General features: G+C 39.3%; 1 long non-coding RNA gene across 2 annotated transcripts in view; it reads left to right on the forward strand.

Annotated features, from left to right (window-relative positions):
- LOC136050593 (uncharacterized) overlaps window positions 1-18319 on the forward strand; it is a 266346-nt gene that overhangs the window by 43544 nt on the left and 204483 nt on the right. For both annotated transcript variants that reach the window (XR_010622405.1, XR_010622406.1), the window contains exon 3: window positions 4168-4303. This is a non-coding gene — a long non-coding RNA (uncharacterized LOC136050593). The remainder of the gene's footprint in view (window positions 1-4167; window positions 4304-18319) is intronic.

The following is an 18319-nucleotide window of genomic DNA, read 5'->3' on the forward strand; positions in this document are numbered from 1 at the left end:
TTATAGCATGCCAGTAGATAAGTATTTCCTTTGTGGTGAGAGAAAAAGGGGGGGAGAGTGGAGTAAAGCTGTGATCAGAGAGCTCTACCGAATTCCAAAAGTGGGAAAAATTTTCCTCCCACTGAAACAAATGGCAAAACCTCTATAAGTTTCAGCTGGACCAAAAATGGCCTTGAAGTTATATGCTCCTTCATCCAATGAAGGTAAAGAGATGCTTAAGTGTGTTTTACATGATTGAGTTTGTAGCATATTGCATACAGGTTGTGTATTCAGCATTATGAGAGACTATAATGAAACAGAAGTGGAAAAATGATTTTTTTTATGAAGATGCTTTCTATCATTCTGTTTAGAAATTAAAGTGATATAATAACCTCGTTTGACTACAGTACTGAAGTTCATTCCGTTAGAAGCTGGAAAATTCAGTCTTGTTCTTTTGAGATGAATGCTGAGAGTTAATATTTTTTCCATTATTTGCCACTTTGGGCTATCCTTGCAGAAGGATCTGGATGCCAAAATAACTGTGTAAATCTCGCCCTGGAGCACTATGATAAACTTCCCCCAAATACTACATTGAAATACTATTCCAGCCTGTATGATGGGGGATGTATTGCACGAAAGGCCTCACAAATCTATCAGTAAACAGCTCTACTGTCTGCTTTGTCGATGTGTAAGAAAAATGAACTGGATGTAAGGCGCCAAGTTACTATTGGTGAAGAAATAAAATGTCAAGTTAGTGTATATAATCATCTTTAAACATTTCCACCCTGATCACTCTCAGACAGCCTAATAGCTTAAACGTGTTCTGCCTCAGAGGATGCTTAAGCTCAAGCAAAAGGCTTTCAGGGAGATGCATCCAGGTGAATTTAAGTAAGACTTCAACAAACTACCCAAACTGACCACTAGAATCTTTTATTTTTATTATTTATTTGCTCTCTCCCACGTGAAAGCTGTGTGGGTGGAACTAAGGTGTCTAGAGGATCACAGAGAGGATGACGGTGTGAAGTGTGCAGTGGAAGTAGTTTCATTCTGTCACTATTTCAGTGGATACTCTTCTGCTTCTCTTCCGGCAGTTGTCTGTATAAAAGATGCCAAACTTTCGCTTTCTCTTCCCTGTGGTGTTGTGGAGCGGTTTTGGGTGGTTGCAGAAGTGCTCAGTGAGATTTATAGAACTGCATTGTTGTGCTTTATCATGGTGCTCCTCCCAAAGAGACATGTGTGGTCCTGAAAGAGTCAAAGGAAGAAATCCTGCAAAACAGTGACCAAAGTTTGTCTGCATTTGTTGCAAGACCTGCATATATGTGTAGCCTGATCAGAAGCTTATTAAAGTTGGTCTTCATATGAACCTTGATGGACTTTTGATCAGCACTCTGAGAAGATTTGTTTTGGCTTCTGCTATTGAGACATTTGCATGGCTGACATGAAATTAAATGAGGTTGTGGAAGGCACTTTATTTCCAACACCTACAGGAGAAATAATGTAGATGTTTTCTTGAACTTCACCCTCATTTCTGAAATCTTTCCCTACTGCACAGCAGTGTCTGGCTGTTCTCCCTTACTAGGACTAGCTCTTGTGTAATGCAAAGCATAAGATCCTCTTAGCTAAGTGGCTGGAGGTTGTTTACCCTCTGAGATGACAAAAAACAAGTATGCGTCGGAAGGAAAGGGGCAGATTCAGCAAACAGAAGGTATTCAATAAAATGGAAGAGTAGCAATATTCAGATTGATTGACTTTTGAAATGCCTATAGCCCTTTCTGCCATCAGAAATAGTAAAGCATTTGTTGTCTTTCTTGAGGGTCGGAACTAGATGCTCTTTAAGGTCCCTTTCAACCTAAGCCATTCTAAGATTCTCCTGAATGCAGAAGACTAAGTGGCTCTGATTAAAAAGTGAGATTGAGACAGCAGTGAGGCAATCCTTCTTTTCCTGTCTTTTCTCTGTGTTCCTAGTGCTTCCAAAACAAATGTTTAGGTTAAAACATAAACAAAAAAAACCCACTCCAGGCCCATAGGTTGAGTAACCCTTCATATTTTTATTACTGCTCTTGTAAGATTTTTCCCACACCTGTGGATTTAATGAGGCTTGGAAAACATAATGTAGGAAGAGACCAATATGCTTCGTAGTCTGAATAAAAGCTTGTCATTTTTTGCAATTAGTCTGCAGCTTGTGGAAGTTGGGGAGCCCTTCCAGTGGGTTTCACATCAGACTTCAGTTCTGTTAATCTTGAGGGGTCCAGGGAGTGTGAGTGCATCGGGTGCTTTAGAGTGGAGCTTTAGAGGGGCTTTTGTAAGAACAAGCTACAGAAGAGCCTTACGTAGAGAAGAAGTGGAGAGCAAAAGTACATCAACATAAACGAGTTGTAGGAGCAGCTGTGAAGGAAACGCAGCAGGAAAACTCAAGTGCAGGATTGTCTTTGACCTCTTCTGCTGCTTTGTAATCCCCCTCCCTGTTGCCCCTGAGACCTGCAGGCTTCCTGAGGTGATGGATGACTGGGAGCAGGAGAGGGACCTGAGTGTGGCTGATCCGATACTTTTACTTGGAAATGTCCTTTAAATGCTAAGAAGCCAAGCTAATGATGATTTAAAAAATAAATGAATGACTTTCTCATGTTTGGGAATTTTTAAAATTGTCATGTGCACATTTTTCCTGACTGTATCTTGTTTGAATACTTGGGGAGGGGATGGGACAAAAAGCCTTTTCCCTCTTCTTGTATATGTTGTGAATTGCATTATGTAAGCTGCTGCTGACGATAATTGATGGGGATAAATCAGCCAACCTGTACTGACTCAGAAACAAAAGTAAAAAAGCGTTCATCAATTTAATGGCTTTGTCCTTAAAACTTTAGGCATGATTTTTTCCCCTCTCCAACTGAGATCAGTGTAGACGTTTTGTCTCAAAACAGGGATCCAACTACAAAATTGTTGAACAGATTTCTCCTTTGAAAAGGCCACTGTCACTTGAAAATGCCATGTGCACAGTGCAGCTGTCTGACTTCTCAGGTTTACAAAGAAAGTAGAGCACATGAAGCCTATAAACAAGCTTGTAACTCAATGTGTAAAAATTCAATGTTTATTTTGAATGTTTTGAGACTTCCCTTTTCTGTAAAGCTGTGTTTTCTTGCAAAAACTCTTGATCCTCATGTGATCATATTGAATTTTGCAGCTTTTGTCATCACTTCTGTTCGCGCACTCTTCCACAAGTTTGAATAATGAAGAATGTTTTCAATGTCAAATGTGTTCCTGCTTTATAGTCTTTTATCTACTTCTTTTCCTTACCGCACAGTTGTATGTTTTTTTTTTCCTTCCACCTCTTTATTCTTTCCTAGAAAGTCTTAATTTTTTTTCTTTAAACAATCTCCTCACTGAATGTGGGTTTCTGAGTTTCACATTCTAAGCTGTGAGTGAGGTGCATTCTTATCATTTGTAACAACCCTTCATGGCTAATTCAGTTAAAGGGAGGAAGTGACTGGCTGCTGCTGGAGTTGATGAACATGATGACTGTATCAGTTTGTCATCTGACATTACTATTGTCCTCTTCAGTTGGTGCTCATTGGAATTTATGATCTTACTCAAGTATTAATATGTTGTGCTTGTATTCAGGCTTGGCCAAAATAGATCTTTTGAGAGACTAATAAATTCTGTTTCAGCTCTGTGTATATTGCAATGCCAGCTTGTAATATTGTGATGAAAATTTTGTAGTCCAAACAGATTTGGTCCAGATCAGTGGTTGTGTAGCAAATCTCCAAGGAATATTTATGAACGGATGACACTGTTACCAGAACGAGATCAGCACATGGGAAGGCCTTTTACTCCTGGAGGTTCTGTTTTGATAGAGTGATATGTAGATGCATTTAAAACTCATATCCTCTAGTCAGGAGGAGTTAGATTTTTTTTTTCAGGAGATCTTAGCCTTGGTCACTGCATTTCTCAAAGACTGTAATACTTGCATCTTCTCTTTAAACTGGACTTGACCTTCCAGCTTCAGCTAGAGCAGTGCTGAGAGGCATTAAACAGCTGTGATATTGCAAACCAAAGCTGGCTGCCCTTTTCAATAGTCTTGGCAATGTTGCCCAGTACATTCAGAGAAAAAGTTCAAAGGATAGTCCTTAGATTAGCACAAGAAATGGTCAGCAAAGATCTTCTTATCATTAATAGCTTTTTCTTTTTTTTCAGATACCCTTCCCAAAGACTGAAAAAAAGAATTTTGGAAACTACCATATTCCTTGCTTTGCTGCTTCTGTTTTCCAAATGCTGTTGCTGATGAGACAGATATCTCTGCTCTGACATGGCCAACGCTAACTTTGGGAAGGTATGTTTGCTGCTTTCAGTATGTTCAGCATATCCTTAGCATAGCTGCAGCCCTGTGGTTGCAGTGGAGAAACAATTCTTTCTGCTGTGCAAGGTGAAGAGATGTTGCAGAACATTTCTGTGGGCTTTGTTAGGCATTTGGACATGTGTAAGTAGGTTGCTGGGTTCCGTATGGCTAGAAGAGTATGGGAGAGATTCATGTGTGTGATGGTTCAGTGTCATTACTACACTCTTAGCTGCTGAGCTTGGTACCTCTTACCTAATAAAACCACATCCTCTGCATACTGCACCCATTCTCTAACTGCCCAGGGTGCAAGAGTTCAAGGGTGTTTAACATGAAGCTTTGAAGTGTGTTTAGCTAGACTATGCCTTCTATAGATTATTTCCAGAAAGACTTCCATTCATCATCAAATTAAACTGCTGCAGTTCCATGCCATTTCATTGCTTCCCACAAGTGAGAAGAACTTTGGGATGACCACTGCTATTTGCCTGGCTCTGTGGTGCTGATGAGACTTAGGAAGGGCCCTTTGAACATGCTGCAGCTCCATATTGCTCAATTTTCTTCTTGCATGAGTTGAAAGCTAGTCTTTGCTTTGATGGGAATTTCAGGGAGGGGGCAAAATAATAAACTATTCTGAACTTGGTGAGTCTTTATTATTAATTATATGCATATGTAGCAAATATTAATTGCTCTTAAAGGTGCTTTGCTGTATGTAACTTTTTTCATAGCTTTCAAATGGAGACTTGCAGGGCAGTGAGATGTGGCATCACTTAGGTAAGTGTGATATTCAGGCAGGGTATGTGGCTGGTAACTTTCCTCTCACAGTTGAGAATGCCTTTCTCCCCACAAGTGCCAAGTGAAATGCAATGCAGCTGTTTTCTGGGCCATGATTTTCTGGGTTGCAAGTGGTCAGAGCATGGCCTGTCGTAGTCTGAGAAGTGGGCTGAGGAGGCTGAGCCTGCTAGTGCTAGAGATGCCTTCTGGCATCATCAAATCATAGAATTGCCAGAGTTGGAAAAACCTCCAGGATCACATCATCCAGCTGTCCAGGATCTCTGCTTTTGTCAGGGCTTGTCCATAGAAAAAAAAATTAAATCATTTCTTCTTTGTGAAACTGAGTAAGAGCAGACTGGGCTGTGCTAGTATCTCAAAAGAAAATAGGCTAAACACAGCTTCTAGAAGAAATAAAATAAAAGGCATATGGCCACAGCACTGCAGAAGCTACTTAGTTTCCACTTACTGCACTGAAGGATGGAGTACTTAACAAAAAGAACGTGTCCATGATCATCCAAGGCATATAAAACACAGGAAGGTGATATGAGGTTGAGAGTTTATTTAGACAAAAGCTTGTCCTGGGTTGTATAGAATGTCGGTTTATTATTATGTCAAATGTTTTGATATGCAGCTATATATAAAGCGTCTACTTTTTCTGCTGCCAAATGTCTTTTGTTTTGCAAATGTGAGGAAAGCTATTGCAAATACCTATGAGGTCAGAGCATCTATTGAGGCAGGTTTGCAGCTTACTTTATAACTCTTGTACTTCTGTACTGAAATATGAAATAGATTCCATACAGCCAAAAGGAGCAAGTAGAAATCAAAAGCTTCTAGTTCATTAGTTTTTTAGCAAAGTTGAGTAATTGCAGTGTAACTAGGTGAAATACCAAAGGGGACTTCACTTTTTGTTTATAATTCTAATAGTGTACACAATTTCAAGAAAGATTTACGTGAAGAACACATAAATAAATAAATGGAGTGAGTATGTGATTAATGATTTTAAAATACTAAATGCTTCCAATTTGTAACATTCTTGAAATAGATTGGCCATGCAGGCCTTGTTTTTCTTCCTGCTTCACAGAGCTGTCTGTTTTGTTTATTTACTGTACAAATTTATATTCAATGCCTCCTTTTCTGCTTAAACCACGGGAGAATTTTGGTCACTGGAAAGATCATTAAGTTGTATTAATGTTTAATTAAATATTTTGTAAAAAAGAAGATATATTTTATAAATCACTCTGTAATTAAAAGGCATGAACAAGTTGATTAGTGACAAAACAGGAGAATGAAATTAGGTGCACGAGATCAAACAATGCCAAAAAAAGGCCCAAAGTGGGCATATTTCTTAGAGCTATTGCAGGCCACAGTTAATAACACAACACATCCGGGTTGATTTTACTGTTGCTTAATGTTGTTAGCTTACTGCTGTACTCATCTCATGCTATATCCAGAGCAGTGGAAAAAACACTGCATCTGAGCTGTTAGTGATTCTGCATGTAATAATCCTGACAGTGGAGCAGTGAATGTGAGGAGTTGGTAGGTAGTTTTGGTGGCTGGAAGTGGGAGAAGTTTCTTACTGAGAAATAAGGAGCCTGTAGAAGAGCAGTAGTTCTCATTGCTATCATTAGTGACCACATGAGAAAAGTCTTCCCTCTTTGGACAAAGTGTTTGATTTGGCAGTGCAATGAAAATCCTGGTTCTGCAGGGGACAAAAGTCACCTCTGTGTGCTTTTGTGCTCCAAGTGCTACAGTGTTTCCCTGAGAATGGGTCCCCAAACAGGAATTGTAGAACAGCCTGTCCAGTTTGAATGAGCTACAGGAGCTCATCTTATGGCTGTTTCAAGTAAGGCAATGGCAACTGTATTGACCAAATCTGTAGTGGTTAAATGCAGGTAGGTGGAGTAGTGGAAGAATACTTTTAAAACACAGGGAGTAAGAAAATAAGTTGGAAGGAGATGCTACAAACTTAAGTATCACCAACACAGTGGTCACTACTTCAGGTGAAATGGGACGTATTCAGAACTACATCTGCATGAAACTTTCAATGAAAACTGTTTGGAGATCTAAAATATATAAATGTAAGCTTGGTAATGGACTGGTTCCTGAATAGATGAATATTCCTGTGTTCTCACTGCAAAATGAAGAGTTCCAAGGTTTTTTGGTACCAGTTAGATGTCCCTAATGAAACTCTTCTAACTGTGTAATATGCTCTTTTCATCATGTTCAATCAAAGGTGTAGCTCAGGAATGAGCATTTCAACTTGACAGAAATCTTATTTTAATGAATCCAGAACAGTGTCAGTGATCTTGATTCATTCAGATTAACAAGATCAGGAATTTCTTCAAACTAATGCTTGCTTGAAATGAGTGTTTTCTGTATGCATCTCTGATAGGTTCATCCTGTGCTGTGTGTTGATCAGTGTAGGCTGTCAGACACTGATTTCCACTGTATAACCTGTGGATATTTCAAATAAGTTTTTTAAAAGAATAAAGATCTGTGGGTCACAGTCATTGCTGGTACTGCAGTGGGACCTCTGTCTTCTCCCTCTCTCTGCTGAGAGGGAACCTTTTGTCTGGGTAGCTCACTTTATTACCATGTGCTTGGTTTTTCTCTCTTGTAGAGGAAGAGATGATACTGAAGTGTCCTGATAAGAAAGAGGAAAGAAGCTTAGCAAATTGTTTTTTTTTATAATTACAGAATAGTCTGCTTTAATGGCAGTTGAAATGCTGCATCCAAATGATTTAACCTCTAATATATAAACCTTCTATATATTATTAATAGTATTTATAGTGAAATTAAGTGGTTTTGATTCTATGACTCAGTTGCAATGAGTCTGGCAGGGGGAGTCTTGGATTCATCTCCCCACAGAAAGGTGCAAGCCATAAAGCCTAGATTAAGGGACTTGAAATGTCTTTTAGAGTTGTACTGTATTTGGCAATACATGCTCCTTTGGGGTTGACAATGCTTTTTTGGCAGTTAAGTTTTCACTCCCTGAGTTTTGCTCTGAGATTCAGGTTCAAATAAATCTGAGATGTGGAACAGAATTCAGTCCAAGAGAGCGAGTTTCCCATGGATTCTGTCTGAAACAATAAATCCTTCCTCAGAGAGAGATGAGCAAACCTTCACCTTGGTTCATCCAGAAGAGATGCAGTTGATTTTTATGAACCTGAATTTAATTCGAGGTTTGTCACAAAGTCCTTTCCTATTTCTTCAACACCCGTTTCAACTCCAGGGTATAAAATTAACTGTGTCATAGTTGACATGAGTTTCTTCCACACACATTTGCAGGAAAGGCAGGATTTACCACGCTGGAATTTTGCCTATTTCTCTTTATCAACCTTATAGGCCGAAGCTAGTAGGTGTTTTGAGTGAAATACCTATCTATTTCAAGGCTGAATGTCAAAACTTCCAGTACTTGAGGGGAGCTTATGAACAGGAGGGAAGACAGTTTTTTTATATTGTCTGATAATGAGAAGACCAAGTGGGAATGGCTTTAAAGTAAAAGAGGGGAGACTTAGGTTAGATGTTAGGAGGAAATCTTCACTGAGAGAACAGTCAGACCCTGGCACTACTGCCCAGAGAGCTGTGGGTGCCCCATCCCTGGAGTTGCCCAGGGTCAGGTTGGGTGGGCATCCTGAGCTGGTGGGGGCAGCCAGCCCACAGCATGGGGGTGGAACTGGGTGGGCTTTATGGCCCCTTCCAACTGAAGCTGCTCTATGGTTCCGTGAATTTCATGCTGTTCTTCCCAACTCTACTGCAGTTGAAAGTGCATTAGCGATCAAACATAGTAATGAGCTGTTAGATTACAAAGTTAAATAGAGGAATCATAGCTTTCAGTATGCATATAAATTCATGCATCTTATTTCTGCATATTTATCAAAGACTTTTTGACTTCCTTGAAAAATTCACATGCCCTCTTTCCTGGCACTCACTGTACCATCTGTACACAAAGCACATAGCATACCTCCTGATTTGAAAGCATTGTTCTGCTCCCTAACCTGCAGCTTGCTGTACACGTAAAGTGGGGAAAAAATGTCTGTCTAATCGATCCTTATTTAATAAACACCGTTATCAATGCCTTTGAGACAGCTGTATGGTGTGTGACGTGGGAACATCAGGACACTTGCTGGCTTGCATTAGTTGGCATGGTAACATTGTTTTCTGGCCTGGCACACCAGATCGAAAATTGAATTTACAAAATCAAACTCTAGTTATCTGCATTCCTTGATGTCCTCCCAGGTGAGCTACTGGGCTTCATGCTAATAACTTCTAAAGCAAGCAAACTTTAGCTAATTATGTGCTAGCTTATTCTCCCTTGCTAAAATTTGGCAGGTTGCTTCTGTAAATTATGAAAAATAAATGTGAAATATGCAGATGTCTTTTGTTTGAAGCAGATGTTTGGTCCGCCTTGCCAGAATCTAATCAGCTGTTTCCCCTGAGTTGTGGTTTTTTTTTTCCCCCCCCACCCCCAATGTTGTCCAAGAGCTTTTTGAAAACACGAGAGGTTGGGGGAATGTAGAACAATGGGGTATTGCTTGATTATTTTATTTTTTCTAGCTACCAAACTACAGTGTTACTTGAAGTAGATTTTAGTCTGTTGACTTCTGGCTAAAGCCATGGCAGATGCTGGCGGAGGGCCCAGAAGGCACAACTTTGGGGACAGGCTGAATACAAATGCAGCCTTGCCTGCAGTGGGGGAGGTGGTGGTGGGTTGGGATGGAGCCAGTGAAGACTAGCTTTGAAGTCCTGGTGGTACTGTGTGTTTGAGTCCCCCAGCCCTTGTGCTTCCCCAGGGGGGATCTTGCAGTTGGGGAGCTATGGCAGAGGGAGGACAGGTGGTGGGAGCTCTGTCTGTTTGCCTCTTGCCCTAACTTCCCATCTCCATGGGCCGTGGCCCACAGCATGGTGTGAATGGAGGCTGTTAGCTTTTGAAATGCCCTAAGCTGCCTGGTTGGGCTAGTGGAGCCTAGCAGGGCTGCTGGAGTACTCTGCTGCCAACCTGTCAGCCCTGCAGTGGGCTCTGGAGCTGCCCATAACAGCACTGTCTACTTGCTGTAGCTACCTGGTTGTAAGGGCATTGAAAGGGAAGTCTGATCCACGCTGTACCTTGTGCTTTGCTCCTGGACTGCTGTGTAGCATGATTTCCAGCCTGTAAATATGTTGATGTAGCAGCTGCATCTCCTTTCTATGGCACTTCACCCTCCTAAGAAGCATTTCTATCTTAACAGCAGCAGTTAATATGGTTAGAAATCAATGTAAATTGCAGAAAAAGGTCCAGATGAAGATCCCTAGAACTTCAAAGACTATCTTCCTTCCCATTACAACTCCAGCAGGCTCATCAGAAGTTCAGTAATAAGAATAATAATCATAGTAATCATTTTTTTTTTAACATTTGCATTACACTTTCCATTTAAGTCTTTCACAGCACTTGATTGTGTGTGGATTTAAAGTTCCAGGATTCCTGTAGGGTAAACATCATTACACCTGCTTTGCTGACAGGGAAACGGGTACAAGAATAGCCTGAGCTCCTGTTTATTCCTCCTCAAAAGGGAAAAAAAAGTTGAATTTTGTGGCTAAAAGACTGTAGTGAGGGTTAGCATCTACGTTTTGTGAGTCTGTATCACATCGGAAGCATTTTTACTTCCATCAACACTCTTCTCATGCATCAGTGAAGAGGGAAGTATTCCTGCTATATGGTGTTGGTGTTTGACTGTATATATCAGAGCACTCTGGTTTGGAGTGAAGTGGCTAATGGATTCTTAAAGGGCCCCAAAGTTGGGTGCTTAAAGTTGAATAGAGAACACCTGCCTGACTTGATAACAACTGAGCATCTCCAGGAACCAAGAGCTTCAGAGAGGTAGATGACTTCTAAATGATAAATAGTGCTGTAGAATAGAAGCACATATTTTTATTGTGGCTGAAGCACAAATCAAGAGTCTGTTGTGGTAGGTGCTTTGGAAGCAATTAAAATAAATAGTCTCTGCCCTAGGGACATAGGTTTTTAGACTGTGGTGAGATGCTCTTGTAAATAGATTGCTGGAGGGAAGGATAATTCAGCAGCCTAATGCTGCTGGGGGAGTTATTTTTTGACGTTCTTTACATTTAGGGTTAAAAAAAAAAGATCTTTTTTTGGTCTTTACCAAAGCATTTGTTTATTCTGACTGCAACATCAAGGGGTATTTATTTTTTTTTAAATAAAGACTTGCAAGGCACTATGAATATATAGCCCTCTGATTATTAAAAAAAAAATAAAAAAATTGTACAAATCAAAATAAATTTGCCTGAGCAATTTAAAATAATTAACCTTTGACAAACCTCCCTCTCTGGTAATGGAATAGTAACTACATGAATAAAAGATAAGTCGTGACATTCAGTGAATGACAATATTCATCCCATAAATTACAGGATAAGACAGCAATATATTTTACACTTTTATAAGTATAAAATGTCCTGAGGAATAGTCCCCACTGTTTACTTTGGGTGCATTTTCAGCTAAGCTGGTGTGTTTAGATTTTATTTTATTTTATTTTATTTTTTTGGAGCTTTTCTTTTTGTGTAGAAAACTGCCCAAGTGGTGTGAAGTTCCCACAGTATCCACACAGGCTATGTCCCAAGCTTTCCTTCCCTGCTTGGGAAGAGTCTTTGCCATAACGGGAAACCTACGCTACAAAGGGATTCTCCAGAACTGTAACAATAAGTGCAAATTATGATCCTGGGAGTCTCCTGCTATATAACCAAGTACAATGCCAATAAACCAGGGATGTAAACCACATGAGCATATGGACAAAATATGGTCTGAATGGCATGATTATGTTTCTCAGGCCATAATGAATTCATCCCAAGGTGCAACTGTACATCTGTTGTTCTAGTGTTCATGATAGCAAACACTACAGTTAAGGTTGCAGTTTAACTCAAATTATAGCCACCTGTTTCCGTTCACTAACAACTTTCTTAAAAATGATTCCTTCTGGACTGATTCACATCAGTTCTAAAATGGTCGTTCACTTATATATTTATTTGGGGGAAAATCTGTTTGATTTATAGAGTAGGCAGGCTGAAAGATTTTTTTTTCCCCCTCCACTTTTTGAATCAGTTCTCACCGATGTATTTCCTTAGAAATAAATCAAACCCTCTGGCTTTTAAGGAACTGATCTAACTCACATTGACTCTTCTGGTGAGTAGTGAATTTGACTTTTTGTGGGTCATTTTCCAGTTGCCAGGCTGGTGCAGTGCTGTGCATAAACAGGTCAGAATACTGCACACAAAGCTTTAGCTGCCTAGAACTTAAGAGTTTTGTTAAAATCAATTTTCCATTTTCTATTCCTGTTGTGTAGTTGACAAACATTGCAATAAGCAATTCATCCTATTTTTCTACATCTTTTGAGGTAAAGAAAGCTCAAACCACAGCATTTGAGAAGTAAGGTAGGGTGCTTGAATCTTTACAATTTGTGCCAAGGAAGATAGATGTCTTTTCTAGCATTTGCTGCTCACCTGGGAGGAACATGATACCAAAGAGACTGTTGGCTCTTACCAAATTTTTTATCAATTGCAAAAGAGGAAAATATGTTTTCAGGTCTATAAACATCGCTTTCTTTCAGAGTTCATCTTAATCTGTTTTAATGTAACAGCCAGTGTTGCAAATATGAATTCCAAGTTAAGGTATGCAAACATTTAGTCTCCTATTGATGCTAGCTTGTCTGTATCTTGTACATTTGAAGTATATTTAATTACTCCTGCCTTGATTGGAAAAGGGTTTCCATAGGACCTTGCTAATGAGTTGACTCTCTCGTGATTAGGTTGCAATGTTAGCTTTATACTGACACAGATTAGGACAATTAATCTGTTGTGATGCAGTTTTTCTGAAAAAGGAAAATTCCTTAAACATCAGTGAAGGTCAGTGACATAAAATGCTTTGAAATGTGAGTGAATCTGAATGTGATAGACTATTTCTAAGCAACATTTTTGAAGCTACTTCATTTCTTAGTATGTGTCCATGGTATTTGTTAATGAACGTCCTTCACCTGAGGAGAGGTTACGTGTAACCATGAATTCAGGTTGTGCTTTTTTGTTTGTTTTTAAGTCCCTTATATTGCTGTTCCAAATTAGGACTTGCACATCCCTTTTGTTCATCTGTTGTACCATCAGCATATTTTCTACCAAGTTCCTACTCTCTTGGGTGGGACAGAGGAAGATGCTGGCAAGATGTGCAGATGGATGGCAAGCTGCCACTTAGCCTGGAGCTTGAAGTCCATGTTTACCTAGACCCAGAGGGCTAATCACGGCATGATTTGAAGCCTAAAAGAGGAAAGACAACTTTCAGCGATTCATTTCTAATAACTTTTTTTTTTTACCTTTGTCAAAAGGTACCTTGGTTGAAGCCTGTTTTATTGCAATCATAAAGATGCATTGATATAATTATATAGTAATTGCAAGGGATCAAGAGAAAATCATCATCAAAACAGCTTTTTGTGTTGTTGCTGCTCTGTTCGATGTCTCTGTGTTTGGGAGGGATGAGATGAGGAAATCTTCTACAGCTTCAGTACTGCTAAAAATAAAGGAAGATTGTATTCTGCTGCTGCTACTTGCTGGCCCTGTCAAGAATAATGTTGGGTAAGTTGGAACCAAAGCTGAGAGAAGTGCCTTCTTGTCTGAGCTCTAACTTGGCAGCCTTATATCCCACTTTATCGGGCTCTCAGTCATGCAATGGTCTCTTTTCTTGAAATTCCTGGCAGAGTGAATGGCTTGCTTCACTGAATAAAGATACTTTTATGCTTTCTATTTGGCCATTTGCAAGGAAAATGTTATTTACCTTGATAAATTCATGAGGGCAACACAGAATCAGCCATTCTCTCTTTTCTTCTTGGTTTCAATCTGGTGAAGACACTTTTATTTTCCATTAATGATATAGGAAGAAAGAAAGGGTTGTATTGCTTCAATCTGTTCCTACTAATTGGCTTTTTTTTCATGGACACAGAGTCCAGATAGACTTTATTTTTTTCTAGTGCTTTTTATATTCTTGCTTATTTTTTGTGCATATTTTTCTTAATGTTTTCAAGGCAAAAGTTAGCAGTGGCTCACTCAGGGGATTGGTAATTGGATATAGAGCCTTTCACCTCTAGGTCAGTGGTTCAGATTTGTTACAGGTCAGTACTGCCTGGGAGTTGTTACCGTGTGACAGCTGCTCAGTGGCCTTTGTGAAATGAGTTGGTGGTCCCAGCTCATTTCCTTAAGAGCAGGTGTCTTCAGAGCAGATCAAACTTGAGAGGGGCAGTGCAAGACCCATTGTTGGTGGAAAAGAGGAATTGCACTTTAGCATTGTGCTGAACGCTGCGTTTTGCCATTTATATAAACTGGAAGAAAAATGCACAAGAGTAAATATACATGTCTAGATCCTCAGCTGGCATAGATTTGGCACTGATCCATTAAGTGTGGGTGCAGCGATTATCACCAGCTGAGGATCCCCAGACAAATGTAAATCTCCAAGCAGAAAACGTTTCCAACATTAAAATAGAGTCGAGTGTGGAAAAGATGTATCAGTAATCTAAAGGTTACTGATGTTACTATAATATTTTATTTAGCTAAAGACGATTACTAGTTCAGATAACTTAAAATTAAAATTGCATTTAAAACAGATCCAGGCTTGCTGAAATTTGGAATAACATTAATTCTTCCATCTAGTGATGCCCCAAGATAACCATACAATTATAGTTAATGCATTTTACTGTTTGTTGTCCCAAAGGAGAAGAAATTGGATTTCAAAGATACATTAGTGTCCAACTTTTAATGACTCTGTGCTTTTAACAGCTTTGCCTGTGCTTCTGCCTAAACTTCCAGGGCAACAAAGCCAAGCAAGCAATTCTGAACCTTTGAGATGTAGTGATGGTGGAAGTGAAGACTTCTGCTGAGGTGAACTCCCCAGCACTGGGGGAGTGTAAACGTCTTGGAGCAGTTGCTGTAAAAGTTTTTACAGTTGAGTAGCAAGTAGTTCAGCTAGCTCTGATATGATGAAAGTCTTGTTTAAGAGGAGTCTGTCTTGTCTGGCAGTATCCAACAGGAAGATAAGAGAAACATTTGCTCTAGAAAAAAACAATTTGTAACGCTGAGATTTCACTGCTGTGTTTCAAGTCTGAGTTATTCTAGTAACATTATCAACTGGGACAATAAAAAAAAGGCACAGTGTCTAATTTTGTCTCAAAAATGGGCTTGAAGTAAAATATTTATACATTCTCAGAAAAATCTGTACTTTAAAGAGCAAGTGCTGTATTTAGTGAGGATGCATCATGGAAAGGAGCTGAGATTCCTTGAAATGCAGTCTTCAGCCTTAATTACAGAGCAGCGACTAGCACTTCCATTGCTTTAGGCTTAAAAATGATGGAGATGGACGAGTAGCCTCTTCTCAGTAATTGTCTCCTCTTCTCAGTAATTGCTTTCTTTCGTAATGTGTACCTTATGCTCTTTCTTTAACCCACTGCTTATATGTCTTGCATAATCTAAGGAGTGGATTAGCTGATGGGCTGTAACTATTCCATACCTCGAAGTTGCCAAAAAAGGCAAATAAGAACAAAATAGAGAGGACTAGAAGATGTAAATTTTGAATAAGAATATAGTAATTAGAAAGTGTTCCTTTTCTAGCCTGACTACCAGACTCCTTCAAGAACTTGCACTTTGTATCATTCATTTCTTAGTAATTCTGTTTTAATTTCCACCTTTGTGTGGCATACAATCACTGTCCAGGAAAAATGCAGTGGGATTACTAGTGACATGATGATACAAATATGGTATCCAGAGTCTTTTGTTTCAAAAGGATCAATTTATGTATTTACAAACAATGAAGGAGGTGGGATTCGTCTACAGATGATTCTAATTATCAAGAAAGGCAAACATGGCTTGTGGAAATGCTTGTGCTACATCTAGGTTTAATAAACCAGTGCTCTGGAAGAAGAACAGATAAGACTTCCAGCTGCCTCCTTTCTTTCTAGTTGAAATTTGGAGGTAGAAAGGCATAGCTAAGTGTACCTTATTCATTCACCCAGAAAAAGACACCATTTGAATGCACTCTCTGAATAGAAGGCACAATGATAATAGCAACGTCACACAACAGAATGGCTACTGCCAAATCGCTTTAGCCTTTCTGCATGATCATCAGGACCAGCAATCTGTTAACCAGCCCATTCCCTAGTTTTTTGTTTCAGCGGCACGCTTTAATTTGAGATTACTGTTGCATCTAAAAAGATACAGCTCTTGAGAGAGAATCAGAAGGAAAAAAAAATCAACAAAAGAAATCTCACAATCCAGAGAGGAGCCAAACATTGGAAGGTGAAGGAAAGATTAAGAAGAAATTGCCTGTTAAGAACTTCATTAAAGTCATTTATTAGCTTTGTAATGCCTAACAGTCTGCTGGCTCCAGAATTTTTTCATATAGGGGAGTGGATAAGGGAGCATTTCACTTTCATTTGCATTCTTGATCCCTGCTGCTCTGTTTATAGCATTGATGCTATTCATACAGCCTTTGCAATATTAATTTTTAATTTATGATGCTCATTAGGAGACACTTAAAACAGAACAATTATCATTTATCTTGATATATTATTTACTAAGACTTGCTGTCATGGTTAGGGAGTTGTGATTAGTGGGAGGGGAATGAAAAACATATCTGAAAGGTGCTTGGCTGAAGGGATCGGGGCTTAGGAAGCAGTTGTCATCACTGAAGGCCTGAAGTTCTGATGTCTAAGCAGAAGCAGAAGACTTGCATCACCTAATCAAGACTCAGGAGGAACCTTTGGAGATGAGCCTGGGACAGTGCTTAATGAACCTGCAGAATAATATTAATGAAACTCACTCGTAAACCACCAGCTCATCAATTATTCAGCCTGCTATCGTCCTGGTACTTTACTGTCTTCCCTTTTTGTCTCAACGTGATTTTTTAATTTTTTTTTTAAATTCCCTGTACCCTCATTTTCCTTTTGTGTGGATTTACTGATATGTACCCCGGGAGTACTTTCTCCCTGGGAATCTGTATTTCTTGAGGCAGCCACAGCCTATCTGCAGGAGCAAGATGGGTAAATTGTGCTTTTTTGAGGCATTTGGGTAAATGTGCCAGGTTTATGAAGACTTAATAATCCAAATCACTGCCATGACAGCCCTGGATAACCCGATTTGTTAAAAGCCATCATACTGAAAAAGAATCATCTCTGTGTTTTTTGGTTAATTTGCAGTGTTCAGTAAGTTGTTCCAAATTGTTTACATAGAAGCCTATATCATAGAGTAACGTCTAATAGCATAAGAGTACATACATATTACATAGTAGGAATATGTAAGAGCATTCCCCCTAAGATTTTATTTCTCATACAAGGCTTCTCAGAAACCCTGTATTAGTCTCTGAGTTTCTGGAGTTTATCGTCTATGCTTATCCAAGAGAGAAGGCAAATTGGTTGCTTTGGAGCTTGGTAATCTCTGCATCTGAAACAAATTGTTTTATTTTTAGCTCTGTTCATTTTATTTAGCTATTTTTAGACTTCCTGAGAGGGGTTTCTGTTTGTTTTCTGTCTGACATCAAAGCAGGAGCAAGCAGTTATTATTTTTGTAACCTATCCCCTGGACACTTGGCTTTCAGTTTTTTGAGCCATTGCACAGCAGCAGCAGAACTGTGTGCACAAGACCTCCACATCTGGCAGCATCAAACACCTTCAAGTCTCATGCATCATTCCCTGACTTTGTCCTGTTGGAAATCTTGATGCTGTGACAAATCTTAAAGGCAACTGTTGTATCAATAAGCTGAGTTTTCTAGAGGAAAGCGTAGGGAGTTATAAATATTGAGGTTCAGGAATTCTGGCATTTTTCTCTTTGCCTTTCTGGATTTTGTGAGCTTATGTTTAGAATATTTTTATCTTGAAAGGAGGGAAACTAAATGACAACGAAAAATATTCCCCTGCCTGTTGTTTTGGGGAAGCTGATAAAATAGTCCAAGATGTTTTTTTTTTTTTTTTCAGAGCAGGCTAATGACAACAGTGCATGGTGCTATGACTAGTATTTATGCTATGTAGCACTCTTCATCTCCAGGGCAGATAAAAAAACCTTAGCAGATTGATCTTCAGAGCTGATCTTCAGAGCACCTCCTGTGAGCGAGCTATGTAGGCATTATTAGACTCTTTGTTTTGTTGTATCAGAACTTCATTGGGCCCTGGGATGCAAATGCAAAAGGCATGGGAGGAAGTATTCAGCTCACAGATCATTTGTTTACAT

The sequence above is a fragment of the Cyrtonyx montezumae genome, unplaced genomic scaffold (genome assembly GCF_038088225.1).
Source record: "Cyrtonyx montezumae isolate F1298 unplaced genomic scaffold, pur_monq_1.0 scaffold_24, whole genome shotgun sequence".
In the NCBI taxonomy this organism is placed as follows: domain Eukaryota; kingdom Metazoa; phylum Chordata; class Aves; order Galliformes; family Odontophoridae; genus Cyrtonyx; species Cyrtonyx montezumae.